General features: G+C 33.6%; 2 pseudogenes; both read right to left on the bottom strand.

The window, feature by feature from the left end:
- Positions 1–870: 870 nt before the first annotated feature.
- Positions 871–7,341, bottom strand: LOC141699784 (tubulin alpha-4 chain-like; annotated as a pseudogene).
- A 9,923-nt stretch (positions 7,342–17,264) lies between these two features.
- LOC141699783 (ribulose bisphosphate carboxylase small subunit, chloroplastic-like) lies at positions 17,265–22,161 on the bottom strand (annotated as a pseudogene).

Below are 22,161 nucleotides of genomic sequence, written 5' to 3'. Positions count from 1 at the left end.
ATTCACATTGATGTTATATAATTGTGTAATGTCAAGTTCAGAAATGTAATATTATGATGATTAGACCTATTTAAAACTATAACACACAAGCAATATTTATAAAACAACATCGATTACAAATAAAAAACAGATATCTATAACCTATTAGACATCGGTTGTATTTAAAGAACCGATGTTAATTTGAACAATAGACATTGATTGTTTTCTAAATAACCGATGTCAATTTGAACAATAGACATCGTTTATTTTTTAAATAACCGATGTTAATATGATAAATAGACATCAGGTGTTTATTTTTGAATTGATGTTATTGCCTTGTTTATATATGCTAATATCCCTTCATTAACATCGAATATTAGACAATTTATTAAAAAACTTAAATCTCAAAACTCAACCAATGCATATATATTATTACTCAATTGAATTCAAGATCAACAAATTCTCAATGTGTACAACTAATATCAAATATGTTCATCATTCTAAACAAAGTACAACTAATGTGTAAAATTAACCATATTTCTATTTCTAGTACTCAAGTCATCCCCTTTCATGCGGGCTCCAATTTTCTTTACCATGCTTCCAATCAATAAAAAGATATATGTCTCGCCTAAAAATTTTCCAATCCTTTAAAAGATATCTGATGCATAAACTGAAATAGTGATTAGGGAATCAATTAGTATGTATCAGTTAATAAGGTAGGTGACACTAAATAAATGGAGGACATGTGCTCACCCTTGACTCATCAAACTTGTACCAGGTGTTTGGAGCAGAACTAAGGAAAGAGTAGTAATGCCCTGAAGTAGCATATAGATCTCAAAACTACTATAAATACATAAATGGTGAGCAGATACTAAAGTTATAATTAAATGGTTATAGAACATGAAGCATTAAAAAATTTCCAATATTATGCATGATATCAAACTTGTGGTCAATGCGGGAGAACACCTCAGCCACACTGGTGGAGTTTGAAATCATGCAGACAGCCCTCTAAACCTTGGCAAGGTCTCCGCCAGGAACAACAGTAGGGGACTGATAGTCGATTCTATACTTGAATCCAGTTGGGCACCAGTCAACAAACTGAATTGTCAGCTAGGTCTTGATAGTTGCAACAACTGCATTGACATCCTTGGGGACAACATCACCACGATACATCAAATAGCAATCCATGTACTTCCCATGACGAGGATCACACTTGGCCATCATGGAGGATGGCTCAAACGCAGTGTTGGTTATATCAGCCACAGAGAGTTGCTCATGGTATGCCTTTTCAACTGATATGACATGGGCATATGATGAAAGCATGAAATGGATCCGTGGATATGGGACCAAGTTGGTCTGGAACTCAGTCATATCCATATTTATAGCACCATCAAATCGCAGAGATGCAGTCAAGGAGGAAATCATCTGAATTAAACATATACAGACCAAATGATTAGGAATACTAAAGAACTAGCATTAGAACAAATTCAGAAAATATAATTCCCCTATATCATCTTCCCCAAGAGAATGAGCAAAAATGTTTGGGTGTGTTTCAATGAAGTTCAAAAAATGTACACAGGTCCAGATAAGAATGGAAAAAACAAAAAAATTTAGATAAAATCATGAAGAGTGATACCTGAGAAACAAGCCTGTTAAGGTTGGTGTAGGTGGGACGCTCAATGTCTAGCGAGCGCCTACAAATGTCATAAATGGCCTAATTGTCCAGAAGAATAGAGATATCAGTGTGTTCCGGGAGTGAATGGGTTGAAAGGACATTGTTGTAGGGTTCAACGACAGAAGTTGAAACCTGTGGTGATGGGTAGACAGTAAACCCAAATTTGGACTTTTTCCCATAGTGAATCAACACTTCTTCCTTGTAGTTTTCACAAATGAACTTTGTATCTGGATCTTCTATCTTTTTAAGCTTTGTAAACGATTCAAGAGCATCCTGGAGGGTAGTTACATCTTTAATCTCCAGGCTCAAATCAATGGAGGGCTCATAAGTATCAGATAAGTGCTCGCAATTACAACATTTCAGCTGAAATTTTTTAACACATACAAAGAGTCATTTATATGTGAATGAGTAAAAGAGATTTATGTAAAAACTAAGCATTTAATTACAAGATTACCTTGCTTACTAGGCGACCACCAAAAACCTGTTTGACAAAGTTATCATTATTTACACACAAAGTTGTCTCCTTTGACTTTGAATCACTACAACACCTCTGGAGTCTATCAAGAAAGCATTGCCACGTATGCAGCAGTTTCAGTATAGACCACAAACCCAAACAACATTTCGTTAACTTTAGAAATGAAAAAATCCAGGACAAGATACCCATTGATAATCATCACAAGGGAAACTTTAGAACATACCCTGTATTACCTGTAGAACATACCATGTATCTAGCCTCACTTTGCATAAATTGATAGCTATTTACCAACTCTTATAATAGTCCATTTAACAAACTAATTCTAATTCGAAACCACAATTCGACAAAATCTTTTTATTAAAAAAACTGACACAATAACAGTTGGGTAATTTCACTCCACCACAAAATCATCAATTACTAATACACTATCAAACTTGATGCATTACACAAAATATACAACACAAAACATAAAATTAGTTACGAACACGGAGATACACATAATAATCATACCTTGAAAGGCCAATTTTCGCGATAAAATTGACAAACGCTATCACTAGCTTTAACAACAGAAAAGAACTCCTTCTCGACATAAATCTCCAAGTACTCACCATAACCTAACACAACCCCTTATCTCATCTTCTCAGCCATTTTCTTCATCTGCTGTAACCTCTACTCTCTCAAAACCTTGATATCCTCCAAATCGAGACGATCTAGAGCTGAGATCTCATTATCTATCTTATCTTCCACCGCTTTCAATACTGTTAACACTTGCTTATCCAAGATCTGTCAAATTCTCCAATTATTATAATCAGCAAAACACACACATAGACACTCTTTCTCTCTCTCTCTAACTCATCTATCTCTATCTCTCTCCTAGTTTAAGGTTATTGGAAAATTTAAGACTATGAAAGTGAATACAAACATGTGAAGCTCAACGAACCTCTGAACCTTTTGGAAAAAAGAGAGAAACAAAATTTAAAAAACAAAACCCAATAATAATTAAGAACTAAATCGAGATGAAGAATATCAGGATTAAATTTTTAAGCAATACATCAGAAACCCACACACCAAATTTGTCAAAGAGGTATCAAAGTTAAAACCCGTTACATACTTTAAGAACTAAAACAAAAAACATCCATTAATCACCAAAAAACACAGAAAATTAGAAAGTCAACATAGAGTTATCTTGGTATATATTAGCAAACCAGATCTGTCCATATCGAATGTTGACTAGTGCTCAACAAATGCCTATGCTACTGCATCTTCAATCGCCTGTTAACCCGAACATAATAGAATGAAATCATAAAAGCCAAAAATATCATAACATTTATGCATATATATAAATCGCGAAACCGCTCATTGGCCACTATTGAAGGATAAAAACAGATTTTCAATTCAATTATCTTAAACCTAATTGAACAAACAAACCTGTTCAGAAATTAGGGGTTCTCATAGATGGAGTTTGAGTAATTGAAGGTGTTCTTCCATTCGGGGTTTAATTGAAACCATATATACTTGCAATCAACTGACATGGTGTGTGTGTGACAGAGAACCAGAGAGATGGAAGAGATAGAGCACCAGAGAGATGGAAGAGAGAGAGACCAGAGTGAATTGAGAGAGAGAGAGGAAAATAATTTAGTAATGGGGAAACGGGTTTTTTTTGTTAAGGGGGAATATTTGTGGAATAAAGGGGGGAAAGTTTCCGCGTATTTTTTTTTAATTTTTTTAAGCTAATCATCGACAACGGTTGTAAAATACAACCGATGTCTATAAGACAAAGACGTCGGTTATATAAAAAACTGATGTCTAACTAACGTTTCTCATTTTTGAAAAATAACTATAGACAACGGTTATTTTCTCGACCGATATCTAATATAAGCATTAACATCGGTTTTAAAATAACTGATGTCTAAAAGAATTTTAACATCGGTCGTCTGAGCAACCGATGTCTAAGGACCGATGTCTATTGACAGAATTCTAGTAGTGTTTCCTCTTATCATTTGACCCTTACTTACTTCTGATTAACTTTATTATAAATAATCAAGATATTGTCAGAAATTCCCTTCTTATTTAACAAAATTCTATGTTAATAGATCGCTACACTCACTCGATAAAACAATTATTAGATCACTACCCTCTTTCAATAAAAAAATTTGAATGTTGCTACGAGGGTGTAAATTTGAAAATATACGCTATGAACTACACTAAAAAGTTGTGGAGAATAAATGATTATCTCACGAGAGATAGATTTTCTAGTACACTAAGACATATTTAATAGGTAGCCTTTTAGCCTATTTGAAGACATATTTTTCTTGAGTATTTTTCTCCACTTTGGATATATTTAATATGTTAGAATTTTTAGCCTATTTCAAAACATTTCAAATTTGCATATAATAATTGATGATTTTCATTTAAATGTTTGAATTCAATGATTTCTTAGGTGGTGGTATGATTTTTAGTAATTATGATATAAATTTACTGATAATTGAGAAAATTTGGTGTGATAATGAGAAAATTTGGTGATTTGGCTCAGTTCAGATTGCTAATTACAAAATTTGGATGCATTAAATCTCATTGTCAATATATAACGAGTAATACTAGATAACCCCAAACTTATACAAAAATAGTTACAAAGTAACGTGACATGACACATTTTGAAATTACATTCGTGTGCGATTATGAATGCACGTGGGCTCTCGGAAAGTTACCATTTATAAGATATTAGTTGGTAAGCCATGCCAAGCACATACCCGAAATTAAAAATAACAGTATCACAATATTATTTACATAAAACTGAAACTCATAATTCGAGTAAAATACAGATCTAAATATAATTTATAAAATGATTTTAAAATATGTAGTTAAAAAAATTGAAGTTAAGTGTAACTATAAAATTTCACCGTATAGTTCTAGTTATGCATGCGCCTAATTATTTACTTATATAAATATGTCATGTTAACTTACTAATACGATTATTTGAAATTAAACCGACACTTGGATGTTCGGCAATAAATAAAAAATTAAGGAAAATAAAATTTAGAGAGAGTAAAAGTTAATTTTTGTTAGTTGAGATGTTGAGATTTTATTATATAAAATTTCAAAAATATTTGTATAATTTTCTAGTGAGTACCAAGATTTGGGAGCTAAACATGGTTTCGCTTATTAGTATACATAGTTGATAACCCGTGCGAAACATGAGACCGAGACTAAAAATATCGAATTAATATTTGTAGAGAATTATTCATAATTCGTGTGAAACACGAATTAAAATTAATATATTAATATAAAATGTTAAATTAGTACTTGTAAAAAATAGTTATGTAGTTAAAAATAATTGAATCAGTAATGAAATTTTTCAATATAATTCTAGTTTTGCATTGTTTCACTTGATATAAAAAATCTAACATATTAGTGTTATTTTTGGGAAACGAATTGTATCTCTATCTTATGAACCAAATTTTTGTTCTTTAGACAATTTAATATTAATTAATATAATTTGATAATTATCTTATAATTAGCCTTTTCAATATAGTTTATTTAATATTACTTAATTATCGATAAAATTAATTTACAAATTAAAAGTAAATAGATGTTATTAAACTTAATTTAATATTACTAAACGTAATCTAAATACAAGCCATAAATTTGTTACTGTTAATTTTTTTTTAATTTAAAGTATATAAATGTTGTGATGGACAGTAACAAATACGATCGGTAAATTAATAATTATCAGTTTATAAGTTAATAAATATTACTAAAGTCATTTGCTATTACTTAATTATTTTTAAAATAATACTACATAAAATAAAGTTTACAGAGAATAGAAGTCAATCCGTGTTAATAGTTTACTTTGTAGTTTGTAATTAGTAGTTTTTCAAAATAAAAGTAAATATAAGTTATTTTACTTAATTTAATGAACTTAATAAATTCTTAATATAATTTATAAATAAATAAAGTTTACAGAAAATATAAGTCAATTATTGTTAGTAGTTTGTAGGTTTTATAAACTTAAACATAAATATAAGTTATTTTACTTTATTTAACGTAACTTAATAATTTTTTAATATAATTTACAAATCGTTTAAAAAATATTTTTATTTTAAAAATGAAAAAGAAGATTGGATGAACACTAACTAAAAAGAAAATTAAATTTACAAACAATATAAGTCGAGTTGTGTGAAAAATAAAGTTAATAGAGAATGGAAGTCAACTTATGTCAAGTAAGTAGCAAAATTTGGTACTTTGGTACTTTTAGCACCAAATTATACATAGTTTCGCTTATTAATAAAGAGTATAGATTCGTTTTTCTATGATGTGCTCATATGCACAGAATAAACACAAACTTTTATAATTTTTGCTTATTTTGATCGGTGCATTAACAACAATTACATAAATAGGTTTTGATTAGCCCTATTTGCAATCCATTCATGTATTTATTTGTAGGTTTGGATTGGGAAATCGAATGATGTGGCAATTTGTTCTTGGATACTAGAAATTTTAAATTTTTCCCCTGATATAAAAGTTAAAGGTGCAACTTGCAAAGATACATAATATAGACCCGAATTGAAAAAATGCCCAAAAAAATGGGTTACAAAGTGTCAATTACTCTTATTTTTTTCTGTTTGAATTAGTAATTTGCTGAAATGCCCCTACTTCGATTAAAATTAATGGTCATCTTGGATGGAAAGTGGTGAGTGGGGTACAAATAGAAGCGAAATTAATTTTATGGGGTGTATGTTGACACATAAAATAATGTAGACCCAAATTACAAAAATGAAAATAAAAGTGGGTTATAAACTACCAAATACTCTAAATTAAAATACTTTAAATTTATAGTTTTTAGTATTTAACATGTGCCTATTGACACACACTAGACAAATTGAAAAGTATTTGGGAAAAAAAATTTCACAATATATGGGGCTCTAGTATTTTCCATATATTATATATTTGCAACTTAAACTGAATCTGGCAGCCAGGCCTCCCAATTAATACTAAATTACTACCAAATTAAACAGCCATTAACATGTAGAGTCCCCCATAATTCAATTAACTTGTTGTTTTATTCTCCTTTCCACCTCGTAATAACCCAATATTTATCGGGTCTTTCACTAACCAAGCCCCCACCACTTCTCCATTCAATCATCCAACACTCCATTTTCATATTAGCCAACTTCCTCTTCCTCCATTCCCTCTCAATTCCCCCTCTCTCCATCTACCTCTCTCCTCATGTCTCTCCATTCCTTCAGAATTTAATATTCCTTTCCCCGCCCCTCCCCCTCTCTCTTTTTATCTTCTCTCACTGTCCCCTCCATCTTCGCCCTCCCATTTTCTCGTTCCCACTCTTTTCTCTCACCATATCTGTCTCTTTATTTCTCTCTAGATTCAGGCGGAGGATGACTTAGCACCATTCAATTACGTGAATCAGCCTTGCGAGCACACCCCATTTATTTAATATCTAACTATATTTTAAATAGTATCAAATTTTTTAATTTTTCCATTAATTGTGTTAATAGGAAGAATATATCTAATATTTAATTAAATTTTGCTAGTGAAATCCTATGATATGCCTTCCAGAGATATGTTGATGAAAAAAGCCAAAAATTACACGGCTCATATTTATTATTTCGATTATAGAATTTATGTTCATAGAGTACTATAAATATACCAAATTAGTAAAAAACATTGGAAGTGGAAAAGGATAGAAAGTATTAATTTATGCATATATTAATAGTCGTAAAAATAATTATTTTCTTGTAAATAGAATTTTTTTTTTCTTAATACTAATGCGAAAGATTTATTTACAAATGCAATGCATATAGTAAATTCAAATATTATAAAAGTTATACACAACTCATACCTGCGAGTCCCCCAGTTTTCTTTTAATTTTTCACGGGGTTTAGTCATTAAAAAAATCAATTCAAACTTTACATGCTACTGCTTCAAGTATATGGCTTGAATTTAAAAATGACAAAATGGCGACCACCTTTATGATGTTATTTTTAATAAATGTTATTTTCTATTGAAATTTTATATTGAAATTTTATATTGGACGAATAAAAGTTAGATCTACTTTTGTTTAACAACTTACATATTTTAACATGATAGTTTAAGTATAGTATGTACCAGTTGAGTACAAGTTTGAAATAACCTTGACACGAGTAATATAGTTAGTCATATTTAATAGTTTGTAAAAATTTGAAGATTCACCGGTTACGGTTTTTAAAATTTACCATCCCAAGTGATGTGACAACCAAAAAACGAGTACACCATATGCATTTGACTCTATTAAATATAGATTTATATAAAAAAATGCATCAAATAAATATTACATATCATTTTTAATATAACATAAACATTGATTTGTGACACTTATATCCTCATGTAGGCTCTCGTCTATTCTAGATTCTTCGAAAGCCTCTCGTCTATTCTAGATTCTTCGAAAGACGTTATAAATAATTTTCATTTCCTACTGTATCTTTTCCATCACAACCATCTTTTATTCTCGTCCACCCTGCATCGTCCGATATAGATCTAATTTTCTTTTCTCGTGCTCCACTCTCCGTCATCCGATATAAACCTGAATCTCTTTTCTTCTCCGCCAATTTCCATCATCCGATATACATCAAATATTTTTCTTCTTCCAGATTTCCATCATCCGATATAGATCTAAAATTTCTATTTTTCTCCCCCATTCTCCATTATTCGATATACATTTAAATCAGTTTTTTTCTCCACTCTGCATCAAACCATATAGATCTAAATCTCCTTCATTTTTTGAGCCAATTAAGATCATTATCATTTAATCTAATAACAAAACTTAAAGTTTGTGTACCAATTAGAAAACTCATTTCACATACACCCCTTAAAGTTTGTGTACAACTTGCTATCATGCCTGAGGTTGTAATGTGTTAAATAATAGTATAAGATCCATATAAAGTCTTCCTATAACACCTTAATGGAGATAATTACTTAAGATAATGTTTGTTATATGACTCAGGTGTTTATAATCTTCAGAAGTAGATCTAGAATCCTCAAAGATAAAATACATATTGTCTTATGTGTTATTAACTATGAAGGGTGAGAGAAGCCTTCCATCTTCTTCTTTTTGCCAAGTGAAAAGCCTCCCTTTATTAATATCAAGGTCCTTAATTAATTAGCCGTAATGGACTTTTTGTGCGCACCTTAGGAATAAGAATATGCAATGAGGTGCACACGTATTTAGTGATCTCTTATATAAAATATATTCCCTCAGTCCCTTCCAATTGTTTACATTTCTGGGGAAGTGTCCGACACGCATTTTAAGGTGCATAAAAGGTATAGTTATGTAACTTATTTTTACAATTTTCTTTTTCTGAATAAAAGTTGAATGTTTTAATTTTTCTTCAAAAAAACAAAATTCTAAAAAAAAATGCAGAACTATTCTTTATATGCACCTTAAAATGCGTGTCAGACACTCTCTAAAAAATGTAAACAATTGAAAGGGACGGAGGGAGTATCTTAGATGTCGCATTATTTGATTTATCGTCACACTTCATAATTTTTTAAAATTCTTGCTTTCCCCATACTATTTCAAGCTAATTAGGGAGTTGATGTTTAATTAGCAGTTAAGGACAATTTTTTTTCTAGAATTGGTTTCATCGTACTTGAACGTTCTCATCTTAATATTGTCAATTTCAAATCTATCTTTAAATATTTTTAGGCTAGACTTTTTCCTTTCAGGAGTTCGTGCTTATTCTCAAGACTGAAAATATTTTGAATCACATTTGAAGTAATAATAATTAAACTTATTATTATTTCCAGCACAGATAGGTGCTCATAAGGCGGTAGATGCAAAGATAGGTGGAAGACATGGGGATATTCTACAAATAGAATGGATGTGTCCTGCAAAGGTATGAGTTGAAACATTGATATTACATACATTTTGATATCTTTTTAGTTAAAGATGCTATGCACTTTTTTATTATAAGTTCTGATGTTGAATATTACACAAGGATTTCAATCACAGTTAACTTTGAATATTAAATGGGGTGTGGCTGATCCTAGGTAAAGTTTCTTGTTCTCGAGTCTACTTTTTAACTTTACCCTAATTTAGCACCTCTGATTATTTGTTTTACTTTTTATTTTAATGTCAGATTTCAGGCGGAGCCCACTAACCATTCAGACAACACAACCCTGATAATACCCATAGAGGAGAAAGGCAACCTGCTCAACAATAGTTCACCATTCCTGACTACTTCATCAGTGAATTATGAAATAATGTCCATGGCTATTGATGCCGTAAATGCTTTAAATGGCGTCGCATTGGGGCAAGGTGAACCTGTAGTTGATTTGGGCATGTTCATGCAATGGCTCGACACAGATACTGTTCGTAAGTTTTTCAGCGGGCAAAGTTTTACTGGAATCGAGCCAACAAAATCAGTTCCCAGAGAAAACCCTGATCAGTTTTACTGTGTCCGAGAAAATACTGGAGTAGTCATCCCCAAACTCATTGTTTGGACATCTTTGGTGCCTGCTCAGGATGTTCTTGACCTGGACTTGCTAGCGCGTCTCCTACAGAACCCAGGAGATGTGGAGAAACTGATAAAAATATATGATTCGACAGCTAAAGGAAAGTCATGTGCCAGTGCCATCGCAACCATTCATGAATCGTGACTTACCTTTCCAAGGGAAAATACAGCTCCTGGACACAATTCACATTGCATTACTGGTGAATCCTCTGCCCCTTCAATAACCGTTTCTTCAATGGTCACATCAAGCAGCAATAAGAGCCTAATTAACAATGACATACCATTACCAGAAGCAACAATGACCCCAATGTCACCTCTGTATTACTCACCAAGTACCAACTGGGAATCGGATATAGAGATTGAGAGTCCAATCAGTGAAAATGGAACGTTTGCTGGTATGAGAATGGAACCTCCAATATCACCAGTGGCTATATTTTCTTTGCCACAAACCGCCAGCTTACAGCCACCACAAATGGGCTGCCATCCCTTCTGCCTAGGAATCCACCTCTACTCCAGATGCACCCGTACCCCATCTGAGGACAAACTGCTCTGATACCTATGCTGGGGACACAACTCGTAACAGCAATGGGTCTGAATCCTTTAGTGAATGATTTGGTTACATTGCTAATGGTCAACCAGCAGGCTGTTGCTAATATGATAGCCGCCTTTAGTCACTCAACCCGTCCCACGAACTGCTCTTCGTTGCATGCAAACACTCAAATAGTTGGGCAAGGACCATCTACGCTGAATCCGCATCAGGAGCCGAGCACGTACTTAAACACTCCCAGGGGATGTCGAAATGACGCTAATTGCCGATATCTGCACAGCAAGTCCGATCATACATCACCGTCTTGAGTGGAGGCACTTTCCGATGCAAAAAGAATGAAGCTACGCTGGGACAGTACTGGATCATTGTACAAAAGAAGGTGGCTGCAACAGAGAAGTCTGGCAGAAGTGTGATGTTGGCAACAGAGAAGGACCGAAGATGCTTCTCTTTTTAATATCTACTAGCTTAAATGTTAATATTTAATTTTTTATTTATTAGTTTAGTAGGACAATTTATTTATTTTTTAATAATTAAAATTAGGGGATAATCGTTGTACCAAATTATACCGCATATCTACACAATTATATTAAAAACTAAACAATGAAAGTTTGGTTGGTAAACAATAAAAGTTTGGTTGGTAGTAGGTTCGCTCACAGTAATTATTGTAATATTTAAAACAAAACACTTTCATTAAAAGATAAATATTCATGATATAATTATAATATGTATAATGGTTTTCGTTAAAAAAAATAATATATAAAATTCACCGGGAGTGGCTAAACAAAATTATACTATTTATCCAATTTGAAATAAAAAATTTTAAAAACTGCATATAATTAGTTGAATTTGAAAAATCAAGCTAAAATAAAATAATAAATATTATTGATCCGGGGTAAATAGGTAAAAAATATTTTCTCTTAGACCGAATGGATAATAAATTTAATTTTGTTTTAGTCTGATGACATTAAATGAGGTAAACGAGTTTTCTTTTATATATTTATTTTATTACTAATTTTCTTTCACATATTTATTTTAGTTTAAGCCCGTTTATTATTTTGTTTAGCTTGATGAAATTATATCGATCTAATAAATTTTTATTGGTCTACTTTTATTTTTTTATTACAGATTGGATCAATTGTATAATTTTGTTTAGCGTGTTACGGATGAATATTAGTTATTATTTTTTATTTTGTCTTATCTGTAACGCCCCCAAGTGCTGGAACTCGGAAGGGAAGGAGGACTGTTCCCGGACTTCTGGAAACTCGTACTGAATGGCATCCACAGCGGCGTCCCAGCCTTCCTTATAGCTGACTTGATGAAGGAGGGCATCATGCGCCACCATTAAATCCTTGAACTCCTGAGTGTCCATCCAGCCGTCAAAGGCTTTATCCTTTTGAGCCTTGAGGATAACATTGTCAGCCCGGGCCGTTTCCAAGTTAGAAGCAGATGAGGCAAGTCGGGCTTCAAGGGCCTCTATTCTTTGGTTGGCCTCCTCCAGCTTCTTGTTCGCATCCTCGAGGCCAACCTTCCAAGCCTTGGCTTGGTGAATCGCCCTTTGAAAATGGGCGTTCGCCTACAAGATACACAGCAAAGGTAAGAAATGGAAAAAATCAAAAAAAAAACTACGAATGGCAAAGGAAAAAGACGTACCGTCGCCAAAGCCTGAGCTCCGAAAAGCTCGTTAGCCTCCAAGTCCTGTTGAAGGACAAAGTCTTGATAGTCAACTGGGGAAATGGAATGCATAGACCATTCCTTGGCAAGTGTTGTGTTGCCAACAATCGAATCCTTGCCCCGGATTCTACAAGCAGGTTGGAAGTAAGACCCTGGTTTTTGCTTGGTACGTAAAACTTGGCCGGGGCCTTCTTCGCCTGGTTCCTTTGCCTGGAGTAGGAACTCCGGGAAACGATCCCCAAGGCGCGGGTCTTTAAACACCATTCCAGCACGCTTCATCCTGGTCATTTCCAGGTCTTTAGGCTTTGTAGCCTCCTCAATTTTCTCAGCCACTGCAACAAATAAGATAAGTGAGTTGAGAAGTTAGCAAAGTAGAAGATAGAAGGAACGAAAACAACTAGATAAGGAAGGAAACATACTCTTCTTAGGGACGGGAGAAAGGCCGCGTTCTACAAGAACGGTCTCCCTGATAAGATCCCAAGAATGGGAAGTCCCATTATCTTGCGTAAGGAGGTTGAAAGCTCTGGTCTCCTCCTCAGACAAAATTATATCGTTTGGGCTCCCATCTACGGCTAGCCCAAAAGATGAGCGAAATAGGGTGCCCCAATCGCCACCCTCCCAAACGACGAACATAAAATCTTTCTTCCACCCCAAGTTGTTATCAGGGATGGACTTCATGTTCACTATGTGGGGAACGGTTGTGTGTTGGTTTAAAGAAACCCACCCCGGATTCTTGTCAGGACTGTTCTTGAACTGGAAAATCTTTCTAAAAACAGCAACAGAGGTAGAGACATTGTGCTTGGTGCATTGCGAAAGATAGCACATAATCAACCTCCAAGAATTAGGAGGGAGTTGGCAAGGGCTGATGCCCATATCAGCTAGCAAAACAGGGATGAATGGGTGAAAGGGGAGTCTAATACCTGCCCTTAAAGTATCCCTGTAGACGCATATTGCGTCTTTCCTCCATTGACAGCCCTTGTCGGCCGGTCTTGCAAGAACTAGCTTGAAAGGATCCTTGATTTTGAAACAACCGCTCAACTTTTCCAGCTCCTTTGGATCCCGCAAGGCATTGATATGGTCGTGCGCGTCTAAATGCGCACTGATATGGAAGTGTACCTTGACCGAATGGGGAATTCATTGGACTTTCTAGCCACATTCATCTTGGCCAAATGGGTCATTTTCTTATCAGCCATCTGGAAAAAAAGGCACATAAGGAGACAATTTTAAAACGCAAACTATGTAAAAACAAGCACAAGAAGTAAAGGGAGAAGTCTTACCTGAAGTAATGCTCCTAAAAAAGGCTTTGGGGATTAAGATACTCCGACCTACTGTTATTGCTCTGAGATTCTTAACAAAAGAAGAAAGAAGGAGAATTTAGAAATGAGAAAGTGAGGAGCAGTAGACTCTACTCACTCCTTTATATAGGTGAAAAAGTGAAGTTGAAGGGACAAAAAGCCCAGTAAGGATAAAGGCCCAAAGAAAAAAAGTCCAGAAATGAAACATTCCAGAATATTCCAAGGAATTCCAAAGAAATTAAATAAAAATTCCCGAGAATTCTAGAGAATTCTAAAGAAGGTGTTTTAATATATTAAGCCCAGATTAATAAGAGGCCCAATGGGAGGCCCAAATCCAATTAGGATTTGGAAAAATAAAAAGCCCAAATCCAATTAGGATTTGGAAAAATAAAAAGCCCAAATCCAATTAAGATTTGGAAAAATAAAAAGCCCAAATCGAATTATGATTTGGAAAATAGAAGGCCCAAATCCAATTAGGATTTGGGAAAATAGAAGACCCAAATTAAAGCCCTAAAAAAAATAAGGCCCAATCAAAATTGGATAAGAAGGAAGCCCAATAAGACCAGGATTGAGGTCGAGTTCCAAGTCGTGAATTCTGCTTGAATTCTTTTAAACAGACACCCGGAAATTATGGGTATAATGGATCAGGATTGAGGTCGAATTTCAGCTCGTGAATTCTGTTCGAATTCTTTCGAACAGAGACCCGAAAATTACGGGTATAATAGAACTGGATTGAGGTCGAAAGACGAGCTAGGATCAAGGTCGAATTCCTGAATCAAGCATAATATTTTTCAAGAATGGGGTCCAGGACTAAAATCTAGGTCGAAGAATCGACTAGGATCCTGGTCGAAACCCAGGTCGTGAATCCTAGTCAAAATCTAACGACCAGGAAGCAAATAAGCGTAGAAGTCTCGACTAAGATCTAGGTCGAAGGTTTGACTAGGATCCTGGTCGAAACCCAGGTCGTGGATCCTAGTCGAAACCAAACGACCAGGAAGTAAAGAAAGACACTAGTTTTCGACCAAAATCCAGGTCGAAGGTTCGACTAGGATCCTGGCACTATAAGAAAAGAGTCCATAGACATCGCTTTTTGGCCGATGTCTATGCTGTTTCCCAACTGATGTTGATGTCGGTGATGTCTATTCTAGACATCGGTGAATACCCGATGTCTATACTCGATTAGACATTGATTTTAGTTAAAAAAACAGATGTCTATGTGTTGATTATTTACATAAAATGCTATAAGTAAATTATATAATAACTAAATTACACCTAATTAAACATGTTAAACATATCATGAGCTATGTTTTTTGTCAGAAAAATATCGATTTTAGTGAAAAATACTGAAGTCTATGTGATGATTTTTTACAAAAAATGCTATAACAAAATTATTTAATAACTAAATTACACCTATTAAAACATATTAAACATATATTGAGCTATGTTTTTTATAACAAAAACATCGATAATTTTGACAGAGGTGATGTAAAATGACATATTAAACATCTCTTTCTTTAATGAAAGGTGATGTCTAATTTAGCGTATAGACATCAGTGTTTTCTAGAATGAAGTGATCTCTATGTATCATTTAGACTGAACATGTTAGTCTTTAACATCAGTTGTTTGTCTGAAACTGATGTATATTGTATTTTTTTGACATCAGTTTTGTTTGGTTAAAAGTGATGTTTATAATGTTACTTGACATCAGTTTAATCTTAAACAAAGTGATTTCTATATTTCATTTAAACTTGAACTTGGATTTCTTTGACATCAGTTTTTTACCTTAAAGTGATGTACATTATCTTTTTTGACATCAACTTTTCTTAATTGAAAGTGATGTGTAAAAAGTTTATAGACCAAATTGTGTAAAGTTTTACATCACTAATTGTATAATTGTTGTCTGAGAACGTCAACCAAAATAGTAAAACATATGATCTGAAATCTAAACTATTACATTCTCCAGAAACCAACTGAAGACATTCAGTCTAATGAAAATTGTAAGATAGTTTTTTCACTATCCCGTTTTGAACACTCTTCAAAATCTGAGACATAAATCCTCTCTACACAAGACAGCAAGGGCCCATATAAATTCCCATTATTTAGATATCTCAACAACTGCAGAGGACAAGATGAGCAAGCCGCTTTATCCCAAGCAAGCAAATATGATCCTCCACTTACTGGATAGATGCCATGTGCACGATCAAATCAACCACATGGGTGTTGCATTAACCACCCAAAAAGACATATGTAAAAGAATTTAACAGTCAACTTAGACGTATTTCAAGTTGTGCATACTGGGTCTACTTGTTTGTTACTAAGTGTTGATTACTTATGAGTTTCTATTTACTTGTGTCGGAGTGCATTTTCAGAAGCATTAGAGGAAGAAGTGAGAGAAATCATCAATAACATATCCTAAAACAACTCAAGAAACTTTGCTGCACTTCCAAACCAAGTCAAACAACAACATTCAGACATAAAAAATTAATATTATTCCAACATTCAGACAATTATTTACCTAGGTAGCATGCGTTTCTTAGCAAGTGCAGGGTCTCATTATTGTTTTCATCAATAAGAATATCGTTTATACTATTTGAGTTTCAGGACCAGCAGGTGAACAACAAGGTCAAATATGATTATTAACTGCAGACTATGAATTCCTGGGTTGAAATAACACAGATTATTAAAAAGAACACAACATAATCACCTCTCAAGTTAAAAGGTGAGGTGAAACTTGTCATCAAAATTGATGACCTAGTCATCCACCTGTTTATAACTGGAGTAGATTTAGAACAATGATTTATGGCATTCTAAAGACCAAAAGCTCCCTTGAAAATATATGGCAAGTACGAAAATACAAACTTATATAAAACCAGTTTTAAATAAGGACGTTTGTGACAAGAAATGCACAGATGCACCCATGATATATTTGTTGAGTATGACAACACAATTGATACAAGCAACTATGTACAGCCAATTCCTTTTAGCAATAATAACTACTGTAAGCAGTTTAGAATAAGGAAATTTTGAATTACCCCTATGGAATCACTTATTGATTTCATTGAACATGCAGAAGCAGAACAGGGTCGCACTGTAACTTTTTCAAGGAGCAGAGGATCTAGGAGGTGGTTGTGGGCTTTTGGATGACGAACGACATACATTGAGCTTGCCTAATGTTATCAAAAGCCAGGCACCGGATGTAAGCACTAGGATATGCCTTCTTGCATTCCGTGATTTCATAGAGGACTTGAGATGCGTCCGTGCAACCAAACATGGGAAGCTTGCACATTGTCCAGTACCTCCCATCGTAGTAGTTAGGAATTATACTGTTCTCGCGATAAACATACCCCAGCTGTAGACAAAAATGTTCAGAACAAGAGATCAGTATTTCAACCCCTGCTTAACAAAAAACTTCAGACCACAGAGTATTGCTTCAAGCCATTGATTTATATAATGATTTTGTGCATGCAAGAGAGAAAAGAAACAGAAAGTTCATCTCCAGAGATGGCAATTTCAAGATTGAACAAAATTATTTATCAGTGCCACAATTTGGAATGCATTTATAGAAAATTTGATAACATCGGACACACAATGAATATTTTCTATATAAAAAATATGCAGAGTCAAGTTCTATCACTATCAACTATCAAGAAACAAGACACCTGCTAAACTGAAAGTTTACAACATAATTTAAATTATGATAAAGAGTGGATGCAAATAGCAAATCTTTTTAAGAATTAGTGGTTGTATTCCAGATGTTATCTTTGCCAAACAAAGGGAGATCACAATACAATTCAATTACCAGAAGTCACACTTTCTGCAACAACTAATTGTCATATCTCTTTAACACTTAAAATTGATGCAATTGTAGATAAAAACAATTAAGAACTATCTAGCTGAACAAAAACTGTAGAACATTTCCAGTAGGATATGTATTAATCATACTAATAAAGAAATTATGAAGTATCTATCTTACTGCATCAAATTCAAGGCATGGAATCCATCCTTTTTTCATCATGTAATCAATTTCCCTAGCGATTGAATCATCGGTGAGAGGTGGAAGGTAGGAGAGAGTCTCAAACTTCTTGTTATCAATCGGATTCCAAGTCTGTTTACACACAAACCACTACACCATATAAGTCCTATCGCAACACCCTCATTAAAGAATGTTACCTAACATGTTACCCTAGATATGGTACTCATGAGCTAATCTAACATTGTGGTTTTTATGTTACCTTAGCCAAAAACCTAATGTTGCATTAGGTAGAAAGTGTTGTAGCTTGAAACATTTTTGTCAAAGTGTCACCTTAGAGTATTAAAACATAATTATAATATTTTTAAGATTAAATATTAATTTTAACTCATTTTTCAAGATTCTAAGCCGATATACTAATACAAATTTAATATAAGAGATATATGATACACGATATTTTTATAACAAAACTAAAAAAATATAAAAATGTAATATACGAATTTATATAATATATTAAAATATATAAAAATTGTATAAATATTTAAATATTAATTATTACATAATTGTTGCAGTTTGGGCCTGAATATATATCCAAATTATGGGCCCAAGTAATTTGCAGAGAGAGGGAAATTTTGGGCAAAAAGCCGCCCAATTTTTTTTAGACAAATTGAAAAATTTGACATCTCCCTCGTTATACTTCTCTTTCAGTCCGCCTCTCATTCTCTCTCAACACACATTCTCTCGTTACCCATCTCTCTCGGCACTCTCTCTCTCTGTACTATGTCGCTACTCTCTCTACCACTCTCCCCTCTACCATTATCTTACCATAATCTATGACCCATCTCTGTCTCTGTCCAACCCCGTTGTCTCTCTCCCAACCCCGATTTCTCAGTCCCAATTCTCACTCTCTCGCTCTTTGTTATTCACACCGACTACATAATTAGATCAATGAGTCTACAAATTAATTGATTCAAAGCTACGGTCGTGCCTAATTTGAAAACTTCAAATTAGGGCTTCTTAGAAATGGGGTTTCAATTTTTTAGTTTAAATTAGGGCCTTCAACTAATTTCTATGTCTTTGACTTCGGGTCTTCTTTGGTAGAATTGGAGCTTTGGAGTTTTAATTTTAGGTATTTTGATTCTGATTTTTGGTATTTTTGGAGCTTTTGCGCCTTTTTTTGGTGATATCATGAGTGAATTTATTTCATAAACTAACTTATTTTCTAGAAAGTTGATAAGAAAATATGCCCATTTCAAACACCCTTTAACTAATGGTTACCTTACTGTTTGCGCATTTACTTCTGCACCAAAAGGTTACAAGGTTTGTTAATCATAATTCATCAAGTTCAATTTCTTAATATCTACGGTATGACTTGTTCTCACTAGATATGTTTGAAAAATATGTATGCAGAAACTCGGGGAGATTAAAAACTATCTTTTGGTCTGAACTTCTGTAGTTTTATCTCTTTATTATTGCCATGGTGTATCTAAATTTGTTCCATAAGGTATACTCAGGCTCATACCAATTCTCCCTGTCATGTGCCTCTTAAGCTCCCCGCTAGAACAATTTAGGGATATACAATTTAGTCTAAATATCTTGCATGAAAAAGTAATGTCTTTTTTTAATCTTCACTCTTGTTTTCATGTCTTATGCTTCTACTGTACACATTATTATTAATGATAGTATTAGTATGCGCTCTTTGAATAATTGAATGTCTCGACATAGCAGTATGTTGAAGTGTGAAACAGTGTTGGACTAAGTGTTCTATTATGAACAATTTAAATGAAATATGATTTTTTAAGCTAATGTTCTAGTTCCTTTATCTGCATTATAGTTAACATGTCCTTATCTCTGAACTCAACAGAATGTGTTAGAGTTTGATTAAATGTTATTTTTCGTGAACTGGGTTTATGTCTTGGAATGGTCATGCATTTTAACAGACCTATATTCAGAGAATACTATCTAATCTTTGATATTCGGTCAGTTTTGCTAGACATTGGACACTGACTCTTTAATTTCATTTTTCAAGTTTTGTAGTCTCAGAGTTTCTTTCAGAGTTCTCATGGATTATGCAATGTAGGTTGTTGAAGTTGCAATACTGACGTATTTCCAGTTTCCTTGTCTAGTGATATTAAAAACTATCTTTTGGTCTGGACTTCTTTATTATTGCCATGATGTATCTAAGGTTGTTCCGAAAGGTATACTCAGGCTCATACCAATGCTCCCTGTCATGTGCCTCTTAGGCTCCCTGCTAGAACAATTTAGTGATATACAAGTTACAATTCAAGGGAAGATATGGTTAGCCTGTAAGATATTGGCGTTGCAGCCAGAAAAGTAAAAGATATAATAAGTCTTAGATATATAAGATATTGGTGTTGCTTGATACATATTCTTCCTACCCTTCCTCTTCTGGACTGTTATATGGTCAAAGATGAAGGAACCATATCTGTCAGCATCTGAAAGGCCTAAATGAATTTACACATTACCTTGAAATTTCTTCTGAAATATCCATGCTTCAAAGTTCAAAGGCTTAATAATATATTGGTTAATAAAGGCACGAAGACCTGGAATGACCTTCTCTGCCTATTTTAATGTATTAATTACATATTTACATCATTCCATAGGTGTAAACATTCTTGAGGTCATACTACGGAATTAAGGAGGAATTTAATTTAGAAAAGTAGAGAGAAATTATGATTTATAAACCATGATCATTGTTTTTTATTCCACAAACTCTGCGTGTTAATTTTAGAATTGTGATTTCTTTCGCAGCTTCGAACTGTGGTACAACACGATACTAATTCTTTTGACAGGGAACATGAAGAATGCAGAGGTTGCCATTGATGCCCTTTCCATCTGGTATATATTTATACACAATTCCACTGTAATAATTTGGCATCATCATTTAATTTTAAGAAATAAATGTTTTCTCTTTTGGCAGCCTCAATATCAATGGTTGGGAAATGATGATAGCTCTTGGTTTTTTGGCTGCAGCAAGGTAGTAACAACTGTGTTTTGTTTTACGATTATCCTTCGTATCATTTTTATGATGATATATTGGGACATAACTTATCAAAGGGAGAATCAATTTTACTAAGACAAATGCATTTTCAGTCACTTACATTACATGTACTTGTTTTTGCATAAAACGTCTAGTGTGCGAGTCTCAAATGAGCTGGGCGAAGAGGAAGCTCCAAAGCTGCAAAGTTTGCCATCATGCAGATAGTGCCGGATTAGTTGAGTTAATTACGATTCTTGTAAATTAGACTTGTAATGTTTGTATTTCGTAGATTAAGAAGTTTGGGATGTATTAGATATAGTACATTTAATTGTACATCGGTTTTATGAAATGGTATTGTTGGATGGATCGTTGGGTTAATGAATTTGCTTTTGGGATTGCATAAATATCAACAACAAATTTTCATTTTTTTTATTAGAAAAGTGTTACATTAGCTTTATAAAATGTTACAATACAAAAAAATGGGACCCATATTCCACGTAATAACTGTCCTATATGTGGGTCCCACTTTTTTAAAAATATTTTGAAACTCTAAGGTAACATAAAAAATAAGTTACAACTGATCTCTCTTTCTGTTACATTAGCAAGCTAAGGCAACATATAAACAAGTTAAAACACGATGTTGCCTTAGGCACCAAAGATGTTACCTTAGACCCCTAAGGCAATATGGAAAAACCTATCTTTAAGAAAATGTTACCTTAGCTTAAAAATGGGGCAAGCGCAACATATTTACCCCCTAATACAACGTTTTTTTGGTGTTACAGTAGGCATTTTATGGTGTAGTGAACGAGAGCCAACTATAAGCAGTACAAAAGGTGGTAATATAAATAGCTTAAAAAAAATTAAAAACAAAAATACAAGTTCCGATCAAAGTACCTTCATAGAGTGAGTTTTAGATCCATTCAAAACAGTCTTCCTGTTTCACGCAACTGAATCCTTCATCTGAAACAGCTTTGGCGGGATAGGTTTTAAGCCAACATAGGTTGATCCAGCCACCGGAGCCGAAAAGCTTGCAGCAGACAT

The sequence above is a fragment of the Apium graveolens genome, unplaced genomic scaffold, assembly GCF_009905375.1.
Source record: "Apium graveolens cultivar Ventura unplaced genomic scaffold, ASM990537v1 ctg1301, whole genome shotgun sequence".
NCBI classification, from domain to species: domain Eukaryota; kingdom Viridiplantae; phylum Streptophyta; class Magnoliopsida; order Apiales; family Apiaceae; genus Apium; species Apium graveolens.
Note: the sequence above shows the minus strand (reverse complement) of the source record. Positions and strands in the feature narration are given on the sequence as shown.